Raw genomic sequence first — 12,326 nt, 5'->3', positions numbered from 1 at the left:
ACTTCGCTTCCGGCGCGCGCGAGTTAGACGCGCGTAAAAACACGGAGGGTAAGAGAAGGAGGGAACGTAATCAAGAAACAAGAAAGTTTCGCGGACGGAATCTCGCCTGCGGATCGTCGGAGGAGTCGAAAAAGCTGAGGAGAAAAGGCAGTCGAATTAAAGACAATGATAAGTTACGGTCGCAATTATTGAAGTTGCCTCTCTGAAGAGCTTCGCGTCGCACGTCTAGAACAAAGAGGACAGATAGTTCCCGGGGACTTTTTTTACTTCGATTCTGAGTAAGGCGCCATTGAAAACTTAAGGAAACGTATTAATTCGTCAGCGTCCGTAAGAGCGAGGACGCGGACCGGTCCCGCAAATTCGCGAAACGTTAATTGCAGCCGAAAATGGGGTTCTTATATTCACTAAGCGAATGCTAGTCGCGCGGGCTAACCGCGTTACCTTCTTGTCGCGTAACGACTGAAGGATGGGATCTTATCGTCGCTTTGCACGTGTCGCTAATAAAGATCCCAGTTAATTCCAGATTAAATTTTTCCTAGACTCAGCCGCGTCGCGCACCTTCTTGTGAGCGAAACGTGGTCGGGCTTATCTCGCGTGATTTGATCGCGCACTCTGCGATTAACTAAATTAATCTTCCAAATTACGATGCATAATTACCAGTATTTATAAGAAAAGCTATTTTCAATGAACAAATATCTTTGATATACAGCATTAATCAAAATTATTAGGTACCCTATTAAAATAAAGTTCTTTCAAAATAACATTTATTAAAAAAAAATAAACATATAAACGCGTCCATAATAATAAATACTATAGTAAATAACTGTTAAACAACAGAAGTCTTTCCTGGTATTAGATTCATACAGCATAATGATTTTGGCCAAGGTGGTATCTGATATTTATCTTGTATCTGATAAGTTACATTGACGTATGTGCGCTTTTTTGTTCTTTTTCCTCGGGCTTAGAGTAAAAATTGCTTCCACTCAGCCAAAAGCCCGGAGATCGCGAGTTGACTAAGCCAACGAGACGTTATCATGCGGAAGCGTTAGTAAACCATCATAAATGGTGAATAATTAACCTCGTAGGCGGTTTTGCCGCGGTAAGATAATCCCGTGCAACGGGCGGGAATCGCGATTGCGCCGAGAAAACGGGGCTAACAAGTTTAACGCGGAGGAGAACTTCTTATCGCTATGCCGTTGCACTTCGTTCTGCCTTCTCCGGGGTTAGTTCCGCGCGCGATCATCTTGAGCTACTTAGTCGCTCATTAGTCATGCGAGACCTGACAATTTTCCGGCGCGCCTTGGAGTAATCGCATTGCGTTAATTAGCGCGTTTCCCGTGATTATCGCCAAGTTGTCACAATTGAGTTTCGCTGCAATCGTTAGCTATTCGATGCCATTTAATGCTTTCTTCATTGAGATGTTTTTTAACTCTATGATAAAATTGCAAATTTCTACCTCGTATATAGTATATAATTGATTAAGAGGTTCATGTTTCGAATAACGTAACAATATAGAGAGTAAATCTTGAAATTTATTCCCGAAATACACACAATATTGCACGCAGCTCTTGACCAAGTAATTCAATCTTAGATAACATGCATTTGGCTCAGGTTTAAATTACATTAACCGAGAGCAGATGCAGATACTGATTTAGACGCTCGCATAGTATGTAATATGACGACGTAAGTTGTTAATTTATCGAACAATAACCCATCGATTCGCTGATAAATCCGCGTACGAGGACGGTTGGCTGCCGATACGAAACGACATGAGTATCTGCCCGCGTTTATACCGGACGCGCATTATCGGTTCCGGTTGCGTCCCGTATTTCCCCTGGGCGCTACGTCGTGACTGCGATAATTCAGGTCCCGTTATACAAGGGTTTCTCCCAGAGAATTATTTCCATGGATACACCGCGGTCAATTTTCTATGCTCAAGGTATTGTTTCGTTAAATATTGGTATTTGGTATTGGTATTTAACCGGGCCGTCCGTTTTTGTGCCGCACTAAATAATCGAGAACAAATTAATGCGGTCTCGTTTAAAGCGGGAAACTGTAGATCTCGCGCGGTTATCTGATACTTTGCACTTATATATATATATATATATATATATATATATATATATGTATATATATATATATATATGGGGCATTCTCCGTGAAATCAGACACCCCCCCTGTCCAAAAATTGGGGTCACCTAAAAAATTCTTTCGGGGCTCATTTTATAGCTACACATATGAAGTTTTAGTTGAGCTGTGGCCTTTTAAAAAATTAACATGGCGGAACCAAATATGGTGGCCGAAGCCTGCGGGTAACGAGGTACGACAGATGAAATCGTTACTTGGAAGTTATAGACTGTCATAGAAAAATGTGTTAATGTGTTTATTTAGTAGTTAGGTCCTAAGCAGAATGGCTGTCTTGGCAGTGTTTTATGCCTTAAGTCTTTGTCTTATGTAACGCACAATACTCTACTACAGTACTACAGTATTGTGCGTTACATAAGACAAAGACTCAAGGCATAAAACACTGCCAAGACAGCCATTCTGCTTAGGGCCTTCGCATTGAATCCATGGAAAAAATAAATTTTTAGTTTGTCCAAAACCAATATGGCGGCCAAATTATTCGTGAAATGCTAAAAAATAACTATTTTGTTCTTTAAAAACGTACAAACTGCGTTCATTTTTCATGAAAATTTATATCATGATACATTTTAAGATGTTGATCATAAATTAACAATTGGGACGTCGTATTTGAATATAACGAAACCCAATATGGCGGCTGTATATTCGAAAAATGCTAAAAAATGACGTCGATATTCAAATCATACAGACTCGTTCTAATTATTATTAATTTGAGTGTTACGGTATTTTTTAATTGCTTTTTTTTATTTACTTTTTCAAATTTTTATGAATTTTCATTATTTTTTTATTTTTGACTATGATTTCGTTATTGCGGTGACAAAATTTGAACGTGGTTGATCAAATATGATTTTTCCAGTGAATACAGAATAATTTTTGAATAAGTAAGTGAAGGCAAAACAGGTAGTCTTTCGAGCCAGTGAAGGCAAGAGAGACAGATTGTCCGGCCAGTGAAGGCATGAGAGACAGACTGTCCAGCCAGTGAAGGCAAGAGAGACAGACTGTCCAGCCAGTGAAGGTAAGAGAGACAGACTGTCCAGCCAGTGAAGGCAAGAGAGACAGACTGTCCAGCCAGTGAAGGCAAGAGAGACAGACTGTCCGGCCAGTAAATACAGAATAATTTTTTTTCTTCGCTGGCTGGACAGTCTGTCTCTCTTGCCTTCACTGGCTGGACAGTCTCTCTCTTGCCTTCACTGGCTGGACAGTCTGTCTCTCCTGCTTTCACTGGCCGGACAGTCTGTCTCTCTTGCCTTCATTGGCCGGACAATCTGTCTCTCTTGCCTTCACTGGCTGGACAGTCTGTCTCTCTTGCCTTCACTGGCTGGACAGTCTGTCTCTCTTGCCTTTACTGGCCGGACAATCTGTCTCTCTTGCCTTCACTGGCTCAAAAGACTACCTGTCTTGCCTTCACTTACTTATTCAAAAATTATTCTGTATTCACTGGAAAAATCATATTTGATCAACCACGTTCAAATTTTGTCACCGCAATAACGAAATCATAGTCAAAATAAAAAAATAATAAAAATTCATAAAAATTTGAAAAAGTAAATAAAAAAAGCAATTAAAAAATACCGTAACACTCAAATTAATAATAATTAGAACGAGTCTGTATGATTTGAATATCGACGTCATTATTTTTTAGCATTTTTCGAATATACAGCCGCCGTATTGGGTTTCGTTATATTCAAATACGACGTCCCGATTGTTAATTTATGATCAACATCTTAAAATGTATCATGATATAAATTTTCATGAAAATTGAACGCAGTTTGTACGTTTTAAAGAACAAAATAGTTATTTTTTAGCATTTCACGGATAATTTGGTCGCCATATTGATTTTGGACAAACTAAAAATTTATTTTTTCCATGGATTCAATGCTAACTACTAAATAAACACATTAACACATTTTTCTATGACAGTCTATAACTTCCAAGTAACGATTTCATCTGTCGTACCTCGTTACCCGCAGACTTCGGCCACCATATTAAGTTCCGCCATGTTAATTTTTCAAAAGGCCACAGCTCAACTAAAACTACATATGTGTAGCTATAAAATGAGCTCCGAAAGAATTTTTTAGGTGACCCCAATTTTTGGACAGGGGGGGTGTCTGATTTCACGGAGAATGCCCCATATATATATATATATATATATATATATATATATATATTTAAAACTATTGATTTCTTCAACTTTGTTCTATAAAATAAAAGATTCTCCGTTTTGAAGAACTTCCGATACAAAATATAAAAAATTGAGTATTTTTCCGGTTTATGATTTAACTTCTTTATTTGAGACTATTTATTTACTTCATTTGTTGTTTAGGAAAGGATTTATTTACTAGAAAGAAGAATTGAGAGTTAAAGATTAAACTTACTTTCATAATACTGTAGCAGTCAAGTTAACGTCCTATTTGATCAGTAGCTTTTTCTATCAAGAATGGACATCAACGGTAAATCTTCGCGTTTCAGGACAAAGTCAATTGTGATCATATGTTCGAGGCGAAAGCATACGGCTGCCTGAACTTGGGAGAGGAAGTCTTCGCAGAGCTTCATCTCCGGCAACTGAACGTTGATAAATGCATCTTGAATTCGCTTCGAGCAGTGACGGATAATAGAAAATGTTTCATATACTTTTTAACTTGCAACGTTACGAATTAGTAATTGGGCAATCTTTTTGTGCTACATTTATTCTAAAGTAAAAAAATTTTTCGATTAAATATTTAAAAACAAAAAATATATATAAGTAAAATTCAGTTTTAAATAAAAAACATTTAAATAATCAGTCAATTAAACATGTTTTATATAAATTTTTGATAAAAATTTTTTTATTTCGCAAAATTTTATTACAACTTTTGTATTGATTTATTGACTGATATTTTACTGTTTTGCCACTCTTGCATAATTTAATGTCGATTTAAATTATTCGGAGCAAACATTTTATATATCAGCTTAATGAAGAAGCACGGTTTTCGCTAAAGCAATTTTATACCAGAAGCGATACTAGTACACCGAAAGATAATTAGGAAAATATATAAATAGAACTGACGAAGAGAAAACATTTTCTGACGATAAAAATAATTGCTTAAATCTTAAAAAAAAAAGAGAGATAGTTATTTACAAATTTATAAGCACAGCAGTGTTTTTATAATTTCTATACATTAGTTTTAACAAAGAAATAAATATACAATACGAGACTTTGATAAAGAAGAACGTAATGTACTTTGAAGATAAAAGGATTGCTGAATTCTTTTAGCTGTTAATTAAGAGTTAAAAGATTATTTTTTATTTGCGCTCATACTTCAATAAAAGTTACTTTTTTGTAAAGAGATAAATCTGTAGATATTATTCGTTACAAACGTTTCCGAGATTTCCCGCTGTCTCATGGAAAGTTACGAATGAAGAAAGGTTTGAGTTGAAGAGCTTTCGTGCTTATGCGCATAATACTCCAGAGTGGCATGAATAGCTTTAGTAAGCGGAGAAAACGGCAAAGTTGATAAATAACGTTTAAAATACGCGTACGTTTTATTACATTTCTTGTACAATTAATCGCATTACAGGAGAATTCAGATGTACCCTATATCTCACTACTTCTACAATTGCAAAGATGTCATAAGACTATTTTATACTTAGCAGAAAGCTTGAAAATATCTGCGAAATAACTAATATAATACCACCATTTATCTCTTGTAACATGAAAGTAATAACTAAATCAAAATATCGCTTATTTTTTATATATATAAGATATTTACTAAGATATTTACAGTTTAATAATTTCATTCATATTGACATAAAACTATAAATAATTTTTATCCTCAAAATATCATTATATTCTTTCGTTTAATTTGTCTGAGCTTTCCATAAAGTTCGCGCACAATTTTCTGTGTATAAAATCCGTCAAAATAAATCAATAACATGCAAGTAATCAGATATACATTTATTGTTACCGCGAAATCAACATTGTCTGTTTTAATAGCCAGCTTTACGCGTTCCACCCACGAACGGAATGCACGCTAAGAGAAATGTTGAGCAAACAAATTTAATCAAGTGCTCGAGTGCGTTACCGAGAGGCGCCATATCACCCTCACCAGCCAGAACTGACTCCGACCCGCCACCGGAAATGGGTGGAGAGACGAAGTCACCCCTCTGAATGCTAGCACTCTACCGATTTGCCTGATCGACGTGGGTGTAGACAGCTATCCGAAGTTTACTAAGTTCGCCGCACCGGATCAATGAGCAGCGATAACGAAAGATAATAGCTACACCATAGACGAAACTGCGGATGGGTGAGTCTGCATCATCAACTTCCAGAGAAGTCTCACCGGAAGAACGAAAATCTTAGCAACAATAATAATTGAGTGAAAAGGGAAATGAACTGGCGAGTGTGAGAAGATGTTTCCAACTTCTCCAAATTGAAAATTTAACTAACTTATTTATGATAATAATTAAGATAAATGATATATATAAAAGCCGTTTAAGAGAACATTAGAAATCACAACTTTCTATTGAGTAATAAATTATCCATTGCTTCTTCATTACATTTTTTTAACTTATCTATGTACGTATATATGTACCTATAAGTTGAATTTCCAAAATAATCACTCATAAGTACGATACAATCAAAATTATAGTCCAACATTAACACATATCTAAAAAATCAAAATTTCTATTATAAAAAAAATGCGCACATAAAGAGTAATACAACAATAAGTAAATGTAAAACGTACACTACACATTAAGGTTACCGAAGGAAAAAATGTTGCGCCTACCAAACAATTACAAAAGTGGCCCGTAAATCTAATACAGACACCATTACAATTATTTCCATTAGTTGAAATAACATTAGCAAAATGGATTGCGTGTCGTAACGCTCATTGTATACGTATATTACGCAGTTGCTAATAGTCATGGACATTATACAGTAGAAAATTACGGCATGTTAATTATAACTCAATGTCTATACAAATTTCCGGAATGTTCGTGACAACTTAATTGCATAAGCATCAAGAGCTGCCAAAGTTTATCGAATACCTTACTATATCTATAACAACTTATTGTATTAGTCTTTTCTATTTGGTTATACTCGCATCAACTGTGAATAAAATAGATTTTGCAAGTTATAGTGTATCTTCTATCTGGCTTTATTTCGTTTACATTTGATTAAACAGAAAAATAAAAATGTTTTCGTGATCTAACCTTTGAACGAAGATCCGCCCTACTTAATAAAAAAAAGATTTATAAGAGAGAAAATAGATATTACTCGTTTGTTTAATCTGATACAAACATGCATGTGTGTGTTTGTCACAAATTTCAATAATCATGGATAAAATATCTTCCTTAATTATTAAAATTGTTTATTTTGTTTATAGAGTTAATACGTAATTAATAATGTACGTTAAACGTTCCGTTAAAAGTATCGTTTATTATTACATAATTTTATCCGTTCTCCATTATTTTACAATTGTAAATTGTAAATTGTAATAATTGTAATATTAATAAACTAACAAGGGAGCATTTGGAACTGTCCCTCACCAACTTTGGATATATTGCACAGACACGTACTTTTTTTATACAGCTTCGAAGCATATATAGAGGTTGAAACAACCCCTCGAAAGAAATTCTGTATATTTAATTACGAGTGAATATTCTAAAACCGTGAAGGTACATAAAAAAATGTTTTAGACAAAAAAGTTACGATATTAAGTGATCTCTGTAATCGTGCATTTAGATTTTTTTAATGTCATATATTTTTGCAAAAATAACGTTAAAGGGTGGGAGTATGTTAAAAAATATGACGTACATTAAAAAAAAATCTAAATACTGCACGATTATAGAGATCATTTATTACCGTAACTTTTTTGTATAATGCAATTAACCGAGTTATTCGTAGTTAACGTTTTATGGCTATTATATGATTAAACATGTAAAGTTTAATGCCCATTATAATTTTTAAGACTTGATATTTATAAGACCTCATATTTATTCTGAGCTTTAACAAAACTGCGAGAAATGATTGCGTTATCGCCATATTCAAAGAGGGAGATAACTGACCCAACGATTTGACTACATCAAAGTCCCTCCATGAAGTGATACGCCGGTTAATATCCGACTCAAAGAAGAACCATTTGCAAAACAGAGAGTGACTTTAACGTGTTTTGCTTATATCGGTGAAATCGATCTACGAAGGGAAATTAAGCGACCCATTGAACGTCAGAGACTCCGCTGCGGGAAGAAACGAATTCTGAATCTTCCAAACTGTTCCCGATTGCAATGATTTTAGCAGCGAGTCAACGACAGTTATTTTTTCTCAACTTTTTGCAAATAAATAATACATATATGTATTTATAAAACTCCCTAATATTTTCGCGGTAATTATCGATATTTAATCATTATCCTTTAATGTACAATGGTAAAGCTCAATAAAATATTATGATTTGTGCATGTATTTTATATTACAAAAGTTCAAATTATATATAGTTTAAATTATTTAAACTAATCTCAATGTCCAATAATGGTGGGGTGTTTAGTGTTTAAAAATGGTTTCTTAAGAGAAACAAAAATTAATAAATAAAATGTACTTGTTCGTAACATTTCTTGTCAAATTAATTGTAAGTTAAATTTGTTTATTTTAGTATTAAAATTTCTCTGTAAATAGTCGCTACATCAGCTACATCTATATCTACTCTATTATCTTTTTATTATTAAGATAACATAAATCTCAAAATTAATATAAAAGAACATTTATAGAGAGGAAGAGAATATTCTCTTATAGAATGTAATATTTAACTATCTTCATAATTCAACTTTAGAAATTGGTGTTTGCCATTAACTTATTGCCAAAATCATAGCTTCCGGGAATTGTCGAGAAAATCCAGGTTTACTCGTAATTCTAGTCAATGCAACAGGAATTCCCAGCTTTCAGCAAGACACGAAACTATGGCATCGCAGATAGGTTATAAAGAAAACTGCGAAAATAACTCTCCATGATAAAGATCATTGTTATTTCCCGGTATATGAACCACGCATTTGTTATAGTAGCGTCCATCTGATGCGAGGGGCAGCGATAAGATCTCTTTATTGAGACAGCGATTGCGTATAAAAACGTGAAAAGAACATAGTAGTATTTCGCAATGCCATTTAACAAATATTTATTGCACGAAATATAATATAAAAAATATAATATCGTTTGTCAAGTGTTACATACAATGAAAGTCATAAATATGTTGAATTGAAAACAAAATAAAATAGTCCACTTTATGAATTCTGACATCTACAACTGGCAATCCCAAACATATCGAATTTCACAATAGATTCGTCAAATATTTTCATGGCTCAACAAATATGATTCTGTAATATATTTCGCGAGTGAGGAACCAATATCTGATCGTTGGTTTCGTATTCCTCACATTGTTATTTAATAAATCTTTTATTATATGTTAAAAGTTTGCGATATTCTTTCAAACATAAAATTTTGAATTAAGAATTGTATTAATAACGCTTTTCAGAATTAAAAATTAAAGCTATTTGAAGAATTCTAAGAGCAAACATATTGTATGTAGCAAATCTCGGCTTTCACAACATACGCGTTCTGCCGATTTCGTGCAAGATAAATTTAGATTTAAAAAAATAAGTATCAGTATTCGATTAATATCAATATCAAAAATGATCCATTTAGTATATTCAAATATTTTAAATCTTGTTGCAAGAAACTTATAAAGTCAATTTATTTTTTTAAATAAAAAAAGAAGTAATTAAACATTGATAGCATTCATCCTACAGTTAGTATTATTAGTATATTATACATATAATCTTAATGTAATATAATTAATATTACATAATTTTAACATGTTACATAAGATAAGATATATTATCTAGATTCAAGATAAGACATATTACATAATCCTTTTTACTATCTTTTCCGTTTTGAAAAGATAGTAGAAAGTTATGATCACCCACCCGAAAAGACAGTTGCCCTACTTATCCAGAATATGATAGTATGTCTACCTAAACGATGATAACATGTTTATCTATCTAGATGATGATAGTACGTCTATATATATCTATTCAAATTATAATGCCTGTTTACTCACTTTACCTCGATTCATCGATTATAACACAGATACGTTGTTTTGGCAGTTAGGTGTACGTGATTTATAAGGAGTGCTACACTGAGAAAAAAATATTCAGATAAAAAAATATATTCATTTAGATTGTTGTCAAGAGCTTATTTACTTAATATAATACACATATTTATTTAGAATTAGATATTTTCACTTAATTTAAATAAAAATATTTAATTCTGAATAAATATGTGTATTATATTAAGTAAATATAAGCTCTTGGCAACAATCTAAATAAATGTTTTTTTTTTATCTAAATATTTTTTTCTTTTTTCAGTGTAAGATTAGTTGATCCAACAGGATTCATAATGACGCTCTTGCGATCATCCGAGGTATAAAGAACTTACGCAAATCAGGATATTAATTTGGGAATGATAGGTATTTAAATCAATAGCATTATATATATATAATTGCGTGCAATAAATTCCGCTGTATGAAGATTCTTTAGGCCAGATCGAACCTACCTTTCGTTGATCCTGGCCACACATATTGACTGTTTTTCAACCGAAGAGTGATATGAAAGAAAGAAACTTTTTCTATTGCCCGTTATCATTGCCGACTTATCATTGCCGGCTTATCATTGTCAATAGAAAAGCATAAGCTCTATTGTTACTCACGCGCGTCGATATCATATCGCGATGCTTTATAACAAAAAGTAATTAATCAAATAAGAATACTAATTCAAAAAAATTGCTTTAATTTTCCAAAAATATTACGTTTACGAATTATACTTTAATGCAGAAAGAATATTAAAAAATTACGCGTTTCTTTGGGACACAAGTGATTTTCATTAAATTCATTTAAATGTTATACTTATGATAAAAAGAAAGAACAATATCAAGATGTATTTCGCGAATACCGAAAATTAAACTTTTCGAATATAAACGGATATATGTATAAACATTTAAAAAATAATGAAAATTGTAAAATGCGAATTAAAAAAATTAAAAACTCAACTTTAATATTGTCACTATCGAGACATTCAAATATGACTTCGTATAATCCATCGTTACTCAACGACAGTATCTCAAACGAGAAATGCGACATGAATAATGTGAGATCTAAAAGGAAAAATAAATTCCCTTCACAATTAATATCGCTGTCGTTTTTTTTTCGTACATATTCGTATATATTCACAAATTTAAATATTAATAAATATATCTCGTTTGTTCATATAATCTTAAAAGTATTTTGATGTGATATATTAAAAATATATATTATTTTGAATTAAAATATTTTTTCGATTGATACAAAACTAATTTATCCTAAAATAAATTTTTAGATTATCTAAAAGATTCTTCTGTTCCGCGTCAAAATATTTATAAGATCTCACATCATATATAATTTTACGCTTTATCTGAAAAATTAAATTAAAATTGGCGCTTTGAATATCTTTTATAAAAATATAGCTTTATAAATATGCTGTATATAAATATAGCTTTATAAAAATAAATATTAATAATTAATAATATAATCATTAAAACGTGTTTTTGATCAAATAAAGTAAATGCAATACGTATTGCATAAGTAAAATATATTTAGTTTTATATTTTCGTATATGTATATATTATACTTATATATATTATATATATCTATAGTATATTGAAGGAATTTCTATGGATATACATATATTGGATTCGTACGCCAATTTATATAATATTTAATCTTGGAATAAAATATTTGGAAAAAAAGGAAAAGAAAACAGCAGTGTTAGCTATATTTCCACAACTTTTTTTCCATCTAAGATAATTATCCGTTATAATACGTTTTTTTGTTTTTTACCTTTATTATTCCTGAGAAATAAATGTTATTAATAAAACTTTATTGGTAAAAATTGATCAAAACTTTTATATTTGAAAACTATCAATGTCTTATTTGGTATACCATTATTTCATCTTTTTCTATTTATTAATATAATTTAAGCAATAGATATTAGTCCTAGAAAAAAATTAAAAATTTTAATAATCTATTAAACATTATTAATTTAATATAAAATTTCTAATTATAAAATAAAACACCAGAATGATGTACAATATAATAAGTAATACGCCAATATAGCTCGACGCGAAT

The 12,326-nt window shown here is 31.9% G+C and overlaps 2 protein-coding genes across 10 annotated transcripts in view; one reads left to right on the top strand and one right to left on the bottom strand.

Annotated features, from left to right (window-relative positions):
- LOC139820212 (glutamate receptor ionotropic, kainate 2) overlaps positions 1–12,326 on the bottom strand; it is a 407,847-nt gene that overhangs the window by 298,885 nt on the left and 96,636 nt on the right. The gene's annotated exons all lie outside the window — the stretch shown is intronic.
- The window catches only part of LOC139820211 (glutamate receptor ionotropic, kainate 2), a 154,137-nt gene that overhangs the window by 71,557 nt on the left and 70,254 nt on the right, over positions 1–12,326 (top strand). The window lies entirely within an intron of this gene.

This window comes from Temnothorax longispinosus, chromosome 10 (assembly GCF_030848805.1).
Source record: "Temnothorax longispinosus isolate EJ_2023e chromosome 10, Tlon_JGU_v1, whole genome shotgun sequence".
Taxonomy (NCBI): Eukaryota; Metazoa; Arthropoda; class Insecta; order Hymenoptera; family Formicidae; genus Temnothorax; species Temnothorax longispinosus.
The sequence above is the reverse complement of the archived record's forward strand: the minus strand, read 5'-3'. Positions and strand labels throughout refer to the sequence as shown.